This window comes from Bubalus kerabau, chromosome 9, assembly GCF_029407905.1.
Source record: "Bubalus kerabau isolate K-KA32 ecotype Philippines breed swamp buffalo chromosome 9, PCC_UOA_SB_1v2, whole genome shotgun sequence".
Lineage (NCBI taxonomy): Eukaryota > Metazoa > Chordata > Mammalia > Artiodactyla > Bovidae > Bubalus > Bubalus kerabau.
In genome coordinates, this window is record NC_073632.1 from 106,001,016 (window position 1) to 106,015,534 (window position 14,519).

At 42.3% G+C, this 14,519-nt stretch overlaps 1 protein-coding gene and 1 long non-coding RNA gene across 9 annotated transcripts in view; one reads left to right on the forward strand and one right to left on the reverse strand.

Annotated features, from left to right (window-relative positions):
- The window catches only part of PRKN (parkin RBR E3 ubiquitin protein ligase), a 1,201,168-nt gene that overhangs the window by 784,965 nt on the left and 401,684 nt on the right, over window positions 1-14,519 (reverse strand). The window lies entirely within an intron of this gene.
- Window positions 1,747-9,865, forward strand: LOC129620241 (uncharacterized). Of its 2 annotated transcripts, none has more exons than XR_008698452.1 (4): window positions 1,747-1,869; window positions 2,151-2,693; window positions 3,474-3,556; window positions 5,197-9,865. It is a non-coding gene; the product is annotated as an uncharacterized LOC129620241 (long non-coding RNA). The 2 variants fall into 2 exon arrangements; XR_008698453.1 differs by having other exon boundaries at window positions 1,759-1,869; window positions 2,572-2,693.

A 14,519-nucleotide genomic window follows, 5' to 3' on the forward strand; every position in this document is an offset into this window, starting at 1 on the left:
CTTAAACCTACAGCTGAATTTTTAGAAATTTCAGAGGTATAATTCTTTTGAAAACTGCATCAAAACCAACTAAGTCCTTTACAATGAAATATTTAATAATAGAATGGAATTTGAACCATAAACCATAGTGGGAAGTCCTTAAATTGATTTAAAGCTTACTAGAGTTTCATTTCTTTTCATAAATCACTATTACTGTGCAAGCAATACAGGTGGATTGTACAAAAATTATTAGCAGGAGTGAGAATTGTAAACAATGATATGGATCTCATCTAGTGGATAACATTCTCAAGCTGGTTAATGCACTTAAAAAAAAATTGAGGCATTTCCAAAAAATAAAAACAGTTTTCTAATGTGTAGTCTGTAAAAGCGTATTGAAGGAGATGCAAAGTGGATTGCAAAATTTCGTTTCAATGGCAGACCTGCTTACATTAGTGCTTATTCTTCATTGAAAGGTAAGCGTGATCATCACCACTTCAGAAATGAGGAAACACAAGCTCAAGAGAGGTAGAGAGCCACCCCCAAGACAGCCAAAAGGTAGTCAGATACTTGCATATGTGTTTTCCTTATTACAAAGCCTACACTTTGCTCTCAACTGTGTGACAATTACCTTGACTAAGGCGCCGATTATTGCTAAATACTGTAGAGGATTGATTCAATGGCTCTAAAAAGTGGCACTCGAACACAGGTTGGCAATTAAGGACCATGGCCAGCAATCACCAACTGCTTCAGCATCCGTCTCACCACCACACTTCCCTCATGCAATCAGCAGCAGAAGTTTCATGGAAATTTCCATGAACGTTTCATGGCACTGGCATTCAGGAAGAATATGCAGATACAAAATTATCAACCAAGAAAGGTAAAACTCATTTTTAAGAGGCAGCACGTATTCTAAAATTGTACTTTACAGTGAGAAATGGTAATCTATGGCATAACATTAGAATCAATAGAATTTCTTATTTATTTTTATAGAAGTGATGTCTTTCTTGATATTCTAAAAATGATTTTAACTCTCCTCATTTTCAGTGTTCTAAGTGTTAGTGAAATCTGTAAAGAAAATGAATGCCCAGAGAAATGACATCAATTAGAGAGTAACCAGCAAGGTGTGACTCTCCATACTCCCACATTTTCGATCTTATTTTATTCACAATAACCATGTCAGTATTTTGGTATAAATACTTCATATAAGTAGAATACTTCCAATTTCACTACAACTGTTAAAAATCTTCTTACAAATTCCAATGTTTCACGTATCCTACTTTACCTTACCAAATGATGAGACAAAATATATGTTAATAAATCTGATCTTTCTCCATATTGATTTCAAAAGGTCTTCTGTGGTAATTGAAATTCATAAACTCTCTACTACTCCTTAAAATATGAGAAAAGTGAGTTTCTTCAGGGACACGGTGATTAGTCAGAAATGTCAGATGATGTCATCATGCTGAAGTAAAAATATAAAATGACTGTCTTCTCTTAATCAAGGCTGATAATACTGTGAACTATGTGTCAATGGCTCAGCAGGTAAAGAATCCACCTACAAGAGACACAGGAGACACAGGTTCCATCCCTGGGTTGGGATGGTTCCCTGGGGGAGGGAATGGCAACCTTCTCCAGTATTCTTGCCTGGAGAGTTCCATGGACAGAGGAGCCTGGTGAGCTCTAATCCAAAAGGTCGCAAAGGGTCAGACACAACTCAGCAACTGTGCACATGCGCTAAGAGAGCACGGCTGAATCATTCTGGCCGGAACGCTCTTCCCAGCTACTCACCCACAGCAGCAGCACCTACTGCTTCACCTACAGCAGCAGCTTTCCACCCAAGGGGCGAATGTGTCACCCAGAGTCTCCAGGCTGGAGGCCAGAGGGCAGAAGGTAAGGACTTTAAATTAAAGTACTGGTTTTATCTTTGTAAAAAAAAATATTCATTTACAGTTTACATCTTTCTACAAAATATATTTCTAATATTCTCTATAGAGATATTTTGAATTACTAACCATTATAAAAAGCAACACTCCTAGAATATGGCCCTAAAAATAATCATAAAAAATTGCTATTCACAGCTGAAATTCTTTTTCTTTTTTTTAATGTTTATTTAGGTACTTGCGTTTTCTGCCCCCCTTTCTTTTATATTTATGGTGTTTTGCTTGTTTTAGGCTGTGCCATGCAGTATGTGGAATCTTAGTTCCCAGACCAGGGATTGAACCTGGACCCCCTGCATTGGGAGCACGGAGTCTTAACCACTGGACCAACCAGGGAAGTCCTCATAGCTCAAATTCTTTATCACAGTCCCTCAGGATTTTTTCCTAGCCGAGTTATCCAAACTTAATTACACTGTCTTCTGCAATACTGAAACCAAAACACTTGTGATTTCCAGACCCTCAATCCGCAGGCCTCCTCATCTGCGTTTGCCCTGGGGTGCATTCGAAAGGAATCCCCAGTTACCTGTAAAGTCTGTGCCAAGCGTCCTTGCGAAGTCTTGCCTGGCCCTGCCCACAAGAGGCCATGTGAATGCACCACCTTTACAGCTTCAGCACTTGATCCCTTGGGTGTGCTCATTTGTAATTGGGTGTGCAGGACGGAAGAGCCTGGCAGGCTGCAGTCCATGGGGTCACACGGGTCGGACATGACTCAGCGACTAAACCACCACCACAACCACTGCAGACGTCTACTTGCTTGTGGAACCCGGTTTTCCAAGTGTGAGGACCCTTATTTTCCCGTCTTTGCATCTTAGAGCTTGACAAGCCACGAGGGAGTCGATAGTGCTTAGCCTCACTGATCGGTTCATGGGACGGACACAAAAGAAACATTAAATAGTGAAAATTACTTGCGGAAGGGCTTCCCTTGGTGGCTTAGTCGGTAAAGAATCTGCCTGAAAAGCAGGAGACCAGGGTTCGATCCCTGGGTTGGCAAGATCCCCTGAGTAGGGAATGGCAATCTGCTACAGTATTCTGGCCTAGGAAATCTCATGGGCAGAGAAGCCTGGCGGGCTAGAGTCCACGGGGTCACCAAGAGTCAGACAAGATTTAGCGACTAAACCACCACCACCACCATTTGGTGAAATCTTTCTATTTTCCTTAAATGTCTGGTTCTCAGGCTTTCTTATTCCCTTGATCTCGTCACTGATGGTTGACTTGCCCACATTAGTAGGTGCTTTTCCCTTTATATTCTAAATGTCTGAACTTCATGATCATTTCTTCCTTCTGCAGAAAAGCTCTCAAACCCTAATTACATCTGCATTCTGACAGCCACAAATTAGATAAGTATCTTGATTTATAATTAATTCTATTAGATATTAGAAAAACTTTTAGCCTTTTCATCTATTATTATAAATGAAATTTACCAAGGGTCATAAATGCAGATAAAATCTTTTTAATACAACACCAGTTTCACTTACACTACTGTTAAACCAGCTTCTTATAGGATTCCCTGACACCCATATTTTCTACAATTTGTTTTCTCTGCCTTTTCAAATGCAGGTAAACAGGCAATGTCATCGTGGGCACTGGGTAATAACCACAAGACGGATGTGTGTGAGCACAGACTGTCATCTACTGTCCTTGTGAGTCTCCCTCTCTCCCCACCCCTCTTCTGCTCTGGACCTAAGCAATTTCCTAGCAGGTCATTCTCTCCAGAACTTATCAGTTCTGCAAAGTGCTTTCATATTAATTTTCCTAAAGTAAATCTTTGACCGGATCATTCTCCCTAAACGTCTCCTCATTACCTTTTGGATGAGATTCAGACACCTTTGCTTAATAAATCTGGCCCCTCCATTCTTTGTGTGAGACTGACTAATTCTATCTTCACCTTCCCCTACTGCTCATTTCTGAAAGCTAAACCAGGGCCTCACAAGACGCACCTTTTCCTCCCTTTATCAGAATAGTTATCTGAAACTTGGAAACCAGGCAAAAAATGTGGACAGCTGGTCCTTTGGATATCACGGAGGCAAAACCCACACAGTTCATGGAATTCTCCAGGCAAGAATACTGGAGTGGGTAGCCTTTCTCTTCTCCAGAGGATCTTCCCAACCCAGGGATCAAACCCAAGTCTTCCACATTACAGGCGGATTCTTTACCAGCTGATCCACCAGGGAAGAACTTTTACCTGTACACCTTATATATTTTTGGCGAGAGAGAAGATTATGAATGTCCTAACAGGGACCATCTCTCACATGTACTCAATAAACACTCACATCTATTTCTTCCCCTTTGCTGCTAACAACATCTAAAAATGCATCATTTCTCCCTATTTCTAGAGGCCCTAATTCTCCTCTTCAGCCTATTGGGGTCCTGATGTACCACCACCACCTCCAGGAAGTCTTACTGATTCCATCTGTCAAATGTAAACCTTCTGCCCCTGCATCCCCATTAAATTTACATTTTTCACTAGATGCTTAAATCACTTTATAACCTACCATAAATCATAGATATTTTTATCAAACTTATTACACTTTAGATTTTTGAAAATAGAGAATACATCTCACTGTATCGTCATATTGTCAATGAACAAAAAAATTGCACAGATATGAAGGAAGTCAAGTAACTAGATTTGAAACTAACACCGTGGTAGGATAAAGTTTTCTAGCTTGCAGAAGAAAACATCACAATACACTGACCCTGAAATAATTTAATCTCTGTGACGATACAGGAGAAAAGTTCTTCCCGACCCACTACAATGACATGCATATTGACAATTGTTTTTATGGTGCCAGGATTTTAAAATGAAATGTTTCTTAGCTTCTGTTACTTGGTGATGCTGAAGGAAATATAAATTGATTATAAATCTTCATTTCAGGGCAGGATGTAGGAAAGGCTACATTACAGCAGCCATGTTTGTGTCAGCATAAGGAAAACAGAGTCTTATTTTAAGAGTAGTAAGACTATTGAAAGAATTTGTACATAATCTGCACATAATTTGCAAATAATCTGCACATAATTTGTACAGATTTTAGGATGGTAATGTTGATGGTCGTTAATGAATACATGATTGAGGCTGGAAAAAAACCAAAATACTGAGGACCATGAACTAGTCCTTCTGGATTCGAAATGGAAAGAATGGCCTCTTCCCAGAGGCTGTAGTCACTGTTTGCAGGGCTCAATGTGCTTGCCTGAAAGGTCTGCCCATTTGCCAACTAGACTTTGCAATCCGAAGAATCTCAATTCAGAACAGTCCCGTTTACACCCAGTTTCTCTGGCTTTCCAGGCGATGGCCCATGGTGTGATCACCTGCCCAGACCACCTGGTGCTTTGGAAGCCATTTAGCTGCGATTTTGTAAACAGTCTCCCTGAAGCTCCGGAGTCACCCTTTAACTTTGAAGACTCGCTGTCAAGCAGCCAGAAAAGCTTGATGAATATCCTCACTTACACATCGAGCTAGACTTTACTGCCTGATGAAAGCGGGGTGATTGCTATAAGAGGCAGCAAGTCTTCCTTACAAATAAAACTCCTCTGTTGGTTATGTATTTCAGCTTTAGGAAGATCGCTCTGGAGGATGAAATAAGAGCTTTGGAAAAAATTAATGCTTCGGTGATCAACAAAACCTATTAGGTTAAATCTAAATTGCAGTAATTATCATGACCTAGGAATTATACTTGGAGAAGACTGTAATGGATAGAAGATAGAAAGCTAGATAAATAGATAGATAGCAAAATAGATATATTTCCTTTTAGCTGCTAAAAGGAGAAAGGCCAAGAATGTGGCAGGAAGAAAATAAAAAATAGAATATCAGAAAGATTTCCACATGCAAAAATGGTAACAGAGAGGAAGCTATAAAGCAAAAGGAAGAAAATTATCTAGAAGAAAAAGCACATACAGTAACAGCCAGAGAGATATGGAAAAGAAAAACAAACACTACGAGAGAAAACGTGGGTTCACAGAATACCATTCTCATCTGGAACCTCTTGGATACTGCTCTGTAACAGCCACGTCATGTGTTCAAACTGTGCTTAGTCACTTCAGTCGTGCCCAACTCTTTGTGAGCCCATGGACTCTAGCCCGCCAGGCTCCTCTGTCCATGGGATTCTCCATGCAAGTATATTGGAGTGGGTTGCCATGCCCTCCTCCAGGGGATCTTCCCAACCCAGGGACTGAACCCAGGTCTCCTGCATCACAGGCGGATTCTTTACCATCTGAGTCACCAGGGAAGCCCCATATGGTCAGGAGTGCAATACAAATGGGGCTATCCCCTCTTGACACGCCCTCCACATGCGGCATAAACCACTCCCCACGGCCACAACTAGCTCCCCGTCCAGCTCTTCTCTTACATCCATGGCTGCCTCTCCCTCTCCCTAAGTCTTTGCATGGGGGAAGTGAGGGGGTGCAGAAAAGCAGACACTCACATAGCCACATATTCTCCTTTCCTCCCCTTACCTTACATGCGGTATAGTGAGAGAAGTACTCAAATATCCATGGAAAAGAATAATCACCTTTGGCTCAAGAAAAAGTACAATCACGGTATGAAAATGTGGACAAAGGAAGGAGACAGAGCAAGTTGGAATGAAATTCCAGCACAGCGTCTTGGCAGAAGACACAGGTGGTTTAGGGTAACAACAGAAATGCAAACACCATCCACACACAACCTGAACCCAGCACCCACCAGGGGGTGACCCACCACATCCACAGCCACCTGGACAAAGACTCGCAGCCCATAAACGTCAGAGAATCCTTGCGCAGCCCTTCCCAGAGGACAGTGGGACCATGACTGCAGGCCCTACCAGAACACAGAGCAGCTCCCAGACCCTGCTGCTGTAGCCGACCCACTGGAGGAGCCTGTTCCAGTGGGGCGTGAAGCTAGGTAGTGCGTGGGGCCTCCACGGGGAACACCAGGCCAGAGTAACTCAAGCTCTCCAAGCAGGGGATGTGGGCTCCTGAGTAGGGCGTCTTGTCCTCCTGTTGAAAGGGGCCACAGATCCCGGAGTCACCCACATCAGGAGACTATTGGGACTTGCTTCTCTGTTCTGGGGTGCAGGGCAGGATGCGGGGGAAGGGGCGTTGGAGGGTGTGATGGTCTAGAGCCCCGAGAGGACTGCAGCGGCTAAAAGGACGAGCCTGTTCTGGAGCACCTGCTTGCATGTTCACGTATCTGGGGTCAGGGCATGGAAAATAACTAGTTTTAGTTGGTTGTTATTTTTGAAGTTCATTGGGTAATGCAGATGCGCAACAAGCTATGAAAGCCATTCACAGGAACATTCACGAGACTCGGATGTCAGCTGAGTGGACAGAAAACAGTCATTCCAGGAAGAGAAAGTGCCCTTCCGCATGGGGTCCCACTGAGATGCTGCTGAGACGCTGAGGACACGGGCACGGTGGGGGGCCCGGTGCAGCAGGTGGGCAGGCGAGGCTCAGAGGCCTCCGAGTTTGCTCGTCCCAGGGAGTGAGTTAGAGAAAGGTCATCCTCTTATCTCCCGTCTGCCCCCCGCTGCCAGCACATATGCCTCTCCACTCGGACAACTCTTCTTTAAAAATCGGTCAGACTCAGCTTATCTTTATAGAAAATTGTCCATAAAGCCTACTAAAACCTAGGAGATTCAGAAATCTGTAAAGTGCGTCTTCATCTAAACTGTATACAAAACGACCACACTGTTTAGTAAAAATAATCCACATTGACAAAGCATCCACTCTGTAGCTCTTCAGCTTCCTCCACCCTTCATTACTGGTTTTATTCTCTTTCTAAATTGCAGTGCACATTGCAAAACCCGGCCAAATGGATCTTTGCGTAGATAGGTGTCTCGGTTTCTGCCAGTGATGAACAAGAGAAAGCAATCCTAGGTACACAATATGCTTTGAAGTTTCAAAATAAAGATGAAAACACACGTGCATCATTCAACTGTCCTCCGTTTCATGGACGGAAAAAGCACACGTTACGGAGATAATGTCTTTTTTACTCCATTTCATAAAGGAAGAGCCACAATTAAACTGCTTTTATTTGGGTTGTTAGTGTTTCCCTGCTTTGATTCTTTGTTCAGGAAGTAATCACATTTTAGAGATAAAATGATGTTGGGGGTGTGCCATGAAAACGACAATAAATGTCACTGACCTGCAAGAAATACACACTGTTGTGGTCACTGTTTCATACCTGGCTCTTCATTGCATGAACCTTAATTATCAACCTCTACTCTGAGCTGTATGACTCTGACATCCTGGCTCGTAACGACACTATGAAAGCACACTATTCGTATGTCCTTTAGCTTACAGTGTCTAATAGTTTTATGGCATCTTCCATTAATATCACGTACCATTTACTGAGGATCTACTATTGTGCCTGCCTGATGTTAGACTCCACTGAAGATTCCTGAAAAGTTTATGTATCTATCTCTTGAGCTTTACAGGTAGAAACCTCTGAGTTGCAGAAATGTCACCTTTCCAGAGTTGTGTAGCTTTCTAAATGTCACTTGTAGGATTTAAACCCAGCTCACTGTGACTTGAGTGCCCTTGCTCTTTTGGGTATAGAATGATTCAGCCTTTGAAGCTAATTTGACACTTGAAAGGTAGCTTCTCTAAGAAACAGAATCAAAGGTTAAAACCTGTAAATGGGACAGGGAGAGGTTACATTTAACGTCATATTGGATTTAGGAATAACTGGATTCAAATACCAAGTGGGCAATTAACAGTTTATGATTTAAGACAAGACTTGAAAATTTTCTGAGCCTCAGTATCTCTGTTTATAAAATGGGGATAACAACATATGAATCATTTGTATCATTTTTTTTTTAGATTCCATGTACAAGTGATGTTGTATGATATATGTCCTTCTCTGACATCACTTAGTATAATAATCTTAAAGTCCATCTATGTTGCTGCAAACGGCATTAAAAATTATCTAAAAAATGATACATATGAACTCATTTACAAAAAAGAAACCGATTCACAGACTTTAAAAACAAACTAATGGTTATCAAAGGGGAAAGGTGTGGGAAGAGATACATTAGAAGTTTGGGATTAGCATATATATCATTGTTCGGTTGCTAAGTGGTTTCCAGCACTTTGTGGACCCATGAATTGCAGCATGCCAAGATTCCCTGTCCTTCACTATCTCCCAGAGTTTGCTAGAACTCAAGTCCATTGAGTCCATGATGACATCCAACCATCTCATCCTCTGTCGTCCCCTTCTCCTGCCTTCAATCCTTCCCAGCATCAGGGCCTTTCCCAATGAGTCAGCTCTTCACAGCAGATACCCAAAGTATTGGAGTTTCAGCTTCAGCATCAGTCCTTCCAGTGAATACTCAGGACTGATTTCCTTTAGGATTGACTGGTTGGATCTTCTTGCTGTCCAAGGAACTCTCAAGAGCCTTCTCCATCAGCACAATTCGAAAGTATCAATTCTTCAGCGCTCAACAGCCTTCTCTCACATGCATACATGATTACTGGAAAAACCACAGCTTTGACTATATGGACCTTTGTTAGCAAAGCGATATCTCTGCTTTTCAATATGCTGTCTAGGTTTGTTATAGTTTTTGTTTCAAGGAGCATAATTTATGGTAATCAACTGTACAGGACCTACTGTATGGCACAGGGAACTCTATTCTTTATTCTGTAAAACCTATATGGGAAAAGAATCTGAAAAAGTATATGTATATGTATATGCATGACATCACTTTGCTGTACACCTGAAACTAACACAATATTGTAAATTAACTGTACTCTAATGTAAAATAGAAATTAAAAAATAATCACAGCAAAAAAAAAGGACCAATATATGCCTCAAATGATGGCTGAAGACAGTAGTCAATGCCTGGAATATATTTCTAAATCTCCTGATTGAGAATGGTCAGGGATGAGCCCAGCTGGGCCAGAATGCATGGAGAGGGAAAAAAGAAAAAAAAAAATCTCTGCATAAACACAAACGAGTCAGGAAATCAACTGAAGGTAAAAAGTCAAGATTCAAATACAAGGAAACCTGCAAGAGAGAGCAGAGTCCTTGTAGTCCCAGAAGGGCCACTTGTAGCAAGGCTGGGGAAGAGCAGACAGTCCTTAGGGGAGAGGAATTCAAAAGGGAAACTCACCAGGCAAACTTCAAAATTCAGATTCGCCAGAGACCTCAGTCTGTTCCAAGACATGGACCTCAGTAGGTACTCGCCATGAAAGGATCAGTTCAGTTCAGTTCAGTTGCTCAGTCATGTCCGACTCTTTGCGAAAACATACTATTGAAACATACTATTTCTCTAGGATATTTGGCTAAAAATAAAATTGTTGGAATATATGCTAAGTGTACGTTTACTTTATGCTCACCATCTAGTTCAGTTCAGTTCAGTCGCTCAGTCGTGTCCGACTCTTTGCGACCCCATGAATCGCAGCACGCCAGGCCTCCCTGTCCATCACCAACTCCCGGAGTTCACTCAGACTCATGTCCATCAAATGGGTGATACCATCCCACCATCTCATCCTCTGTCATCCCCTGTTCCTCCTGCTCTCAATCTTTCCCAGCATCAGGGTCTTTTCTAAAGAGTCAGCTCTTCACATCAGCTGACCAAAGTACTGGAGTTTCAGCTTCAACATCAGTCCTTCCAATGAACACCCAGGACTGATCTCCTTTAGGATGACTGGTTGGATCTCCTTGCAGGATAAGAAACAGGCAAATACTGTCCCTGGTAAAAGCCCAATGGCTTACTTCACCCTTATCTTGAATAAGGGATACTTTTTGAATATATTTATAGATAGCATCTAATTCTAAATGATCCTGAGTTCTTTTGGTTAACTGTCTCATTCTCTTGTAATGTTTGTTTCCAAGGACTTAACTGAGTAATTAAGGAAGAGAATGGTAACCTAACCAATCGGAAAAATCTCTCCTCCTTATGTCAGTACATGATGGTGTGAAAGATTTGTTCCTGTTGGCCTACTTTATTTTAAAAGAATCTGAGGTATAAATAATGCATAATCTCAAGATGTTTATTTATGAAGTGAGTAAGGAATACTTTATTTTATTCTTCCTCCTCTCCAGTGCCCAGATGAGTATCTTGCATTTCCTCTTAGTTGAGGATATTGGCAGCAAAATGAAACAGACCCGCTTCAGCTGGACTGTTTATCATTTTGCATCTGAGCATTTCTTTGACAGTAACTTGGCTGATGAAGGAAATCTGTTGAAGTACAACAGACGATAAGCCCTTCCTGAAGCCTCACTTTCTGACTTGACAGCTATCTTAAGCAAAAGCCGTCAAACTTTTCAAGGAGGTGCACCTGACTCGGTAGTTCTGAATGTACTCAAATGTGAAGAGGCAGTGAGGACCTGCGCCTGGACCATGGCACAAGGTTCCATCTGTGTGACAGCCCAGTGGCCTGGCTGGGGCTTTGAAGAACTCTCAGAATTTTTCAGTCAAATGTCTTCGTTTCATAAACCATAACTGACATAGAGGAGGAATGCTGTAGCTGTTCAGTCATTAATTTTGTCTGACTCCTGTGACCCCATGGACTGCAGCACATCAGGCTCCTCTGTGCTCCACTATCTCCTGGAGTTACTCCAATTCATGTCCATTGAGTCTATTTTACCATCTAACCACCTCTTCCTCTAACCATGCCACCCTCATCTCCTTTTCCCTTCAATCTTTTTCAGCATCAGGATCTTTTCCAATAAGCATGCTTGACTGGCACTACTTCATTACTCATAATTAGATTTCTGAAAAATGTTGATAAATGAAGATTACAATACTAATGGGATATGAGAGAAAAGCAACACCAACACATTTCTGCATTAGTTTTGAATGGTAAGCTTTCAGGTGAAGTTGGAAAAAAACAAAATTTCTAAAAGCCATTTTAACAAATGCATTAAGGGGAAATTGTAAAATGACAGGTATTTTGCTTTATTGTTTTGAGAGCTCAGCTTGACAATGACATAATCCCTAAGAAGAGAGCATTTTAAAAAGAAAATGTTATAGGTGTAGAGAATTCAGACAGTGACTCAATTACACGTCGTCTCTGTGCTAATCGTTTCTAACAAGAGACGTGTGTGTTGTGCTAAGTCGCTTCCATCATGTCCAATTCTTTGCATCCCCATGGACTGTAGCCTGCCAGACTCCTCTGTCCACGGGATTCTCCAGGCAAGAATACTGGAGTGGCCTGCCGTTTCCTACTCCAGGGGATCTTCCGGACCCAAGGATCCAGCCCAAGTCGCTTATGTCTTCTCCATGGACAGGAGGGTTCTCTACCACTAGTGCTGCCTGGGAAACCCTACTGAGCCCTTAACATGACATACGTGTTGTGTTTAAGGACAAGAGACCCATGCTAGTAAAGGTAAGAGTAGACTGCATACTTTCAGTTCCTCTTCTCTTTTGAAGCCATAAAATTTGTTAACAACTAGTTCCCACGCCCATGTAGCATGCAAAAGTTTTCCTTTGTATTAAAAATAATATTGACAGAAACAAAAAGAGTGCATTGTATTGGGGTGTTTTAGAGTCAAAGATATTTGAGTTTATACCCCTGGGCAATTTGGGAAGCAGAATTCTCTGCTGGTCCCCAAGGTCCAGTATAATTTCCACCACCACCCCTCTTGGAGTGTGGGTGGGCACTGTGAGAAGAAATCAAACGTCCCATCCTTTACTGGTGCTCCTTACATGGCAAATGTGAAGGTATTCTGCAGAGGCACAGAATGTCCCAATCCATTCATTCTGAGTTAATCAGAGGAGTTAAGTCTAGATAAGCTTGATCATATCAGCAGACTCCCACATAAGGGACCCAGGTCTTTTCAGCTTAGAAGCTGAGAGCACAGAGACTATGTGGGATGGCGTCAGTCTCTGAATTCTCCACACATGTAACATTTTCTTTCGGAAATGCTTTCTTCTTAGGGGTTATGTCATTGTCAAGCTGAGCTCTCAAAACAATAAAAATGAAGGAGAGTCTCCTGCTGATTGAAGCAGCGAGCTGCCTGTGGTGAGAGTGCCCACAAGAGGCCCGTGGCCGAGAGATGCTGAGGGAAGGACGGGCCGCCTGCCAGCGAAAGAGCAGGGACCTCAGCCCTGCAACTGCAGAGCCTGAATCATGTCAACAGCCAGCAAAGCCTGGAAGGGATCCAGAACCCAGAAAAGAGCAACTCGATAGCAGCCCTCGAGACCCTGAACGGAGGAGCTGGTTACACAGTGCCCACGAACCTGGGCTACAGAAAACTGAGAGACGGTAATCGGGGGTGGCCTGGAGCCACTGAGAGCGGTCATTTGTCACAGAGTTGTTTGCTCACGCACTCGAGTCCGACTCTTTGCCAGCCCATGGACTGCAGCGTGCCAGGCTTCCCTGTCCTTCACTATCGCCCAGAGTTTGTCAAATTCATGTCCATTGAGTCGGTGATGCTAACTATTGTTACACAGCACAACAGACTAATACAGGTGAGCTGTTCGCTTAGCCTACTTAACACTGGTTTCATAAACATAAGTGGAGATCATAATAGAAGGTCACTATAATAATTCAGTCTGATTACATGCCTGTAACACCTAGAGCCAGACATCCTGGAATGTGAAGTCAAGTGGGCCTTAGAAGGCATCACTACAAACAAAGCTAGTGGAGGTGATGGAATTCCAGCTGAGCTATTTCAAATCCTGAAAGATGATGCTGTGAAAGTGCTACACTCAATATGCCTGCAAATTTGGAAAAATCAGCAGTGGCCACAGGACTGAAAAAGGTCAGTTTTCATTCCAATCCCAAAGAAAGGCAACGCCAAAGAATGCTCAAACTACGACACAATTGCACTCATCTCACACGCTAGTAAAGTAATGCTCAAAATTCTCCAAGCCAGGCTTCAGAATATGTGAACTGTGAACTTCCAGACGTTCAAGCGGGTTTTAGGAAAGGCAGAGGAACCAGAGATCAAATTGCAAACATCTGCTAGATCATGGAAAAAGCAAGAGAGTTCCAGAAAAACATCTATTTCTGCTTTATTGACTATGCCAAAGCCTCTGACTGTGTGGATGACCACAAACTGTGGAAAATTCTTAAAGAGATGGGTATACCAGATCACCTGGCCTGCCTCTTGAGAAACCTGTATGCAAGTCAGGAAGCAACAGTTAGAACTGGACATGGAACAACAGACTGGTTCCAACTCGGAAAAAGAGGACGTCAAGGCTGTATATTGTCACCCTGCTTATTTAACTTATATGCAGAGTACATCATGAGAAATGCTGGGCTGGATGAAGCACAAGCTGGAATCAAGATTGCCGGGAGAAATATAAATAACTTCAGATATGCAGATGACACCACCCTTATGACAGAAAGTGAAGAGGAACTAAAGAGCCTCTTGATAAAAGGGAAAGAGGAGAGTGAAAAGGTTGGCTTAAAGCTCAACATTCAGAAAACGAAGATCATGGCATCTGGTCCCATCACTTCATGGCAAATAGATGGGGAAACAGTGGAAACAGTGTCAGACTTTATTTTTTTGGGCTCCAAAATCACTGCAGACGGTGACTGCAGCCATGAAATTAAAACATGCTTACTCCTTGGAAGGAAAGTTATGACCAACCTAGATAGCATATTGAAAAGCAGAGACATTACTTTGCCAACAAAGGTCCATCTAGTCAAGGCTATGGTTTTTCCTGTGGTCATGTATGGATG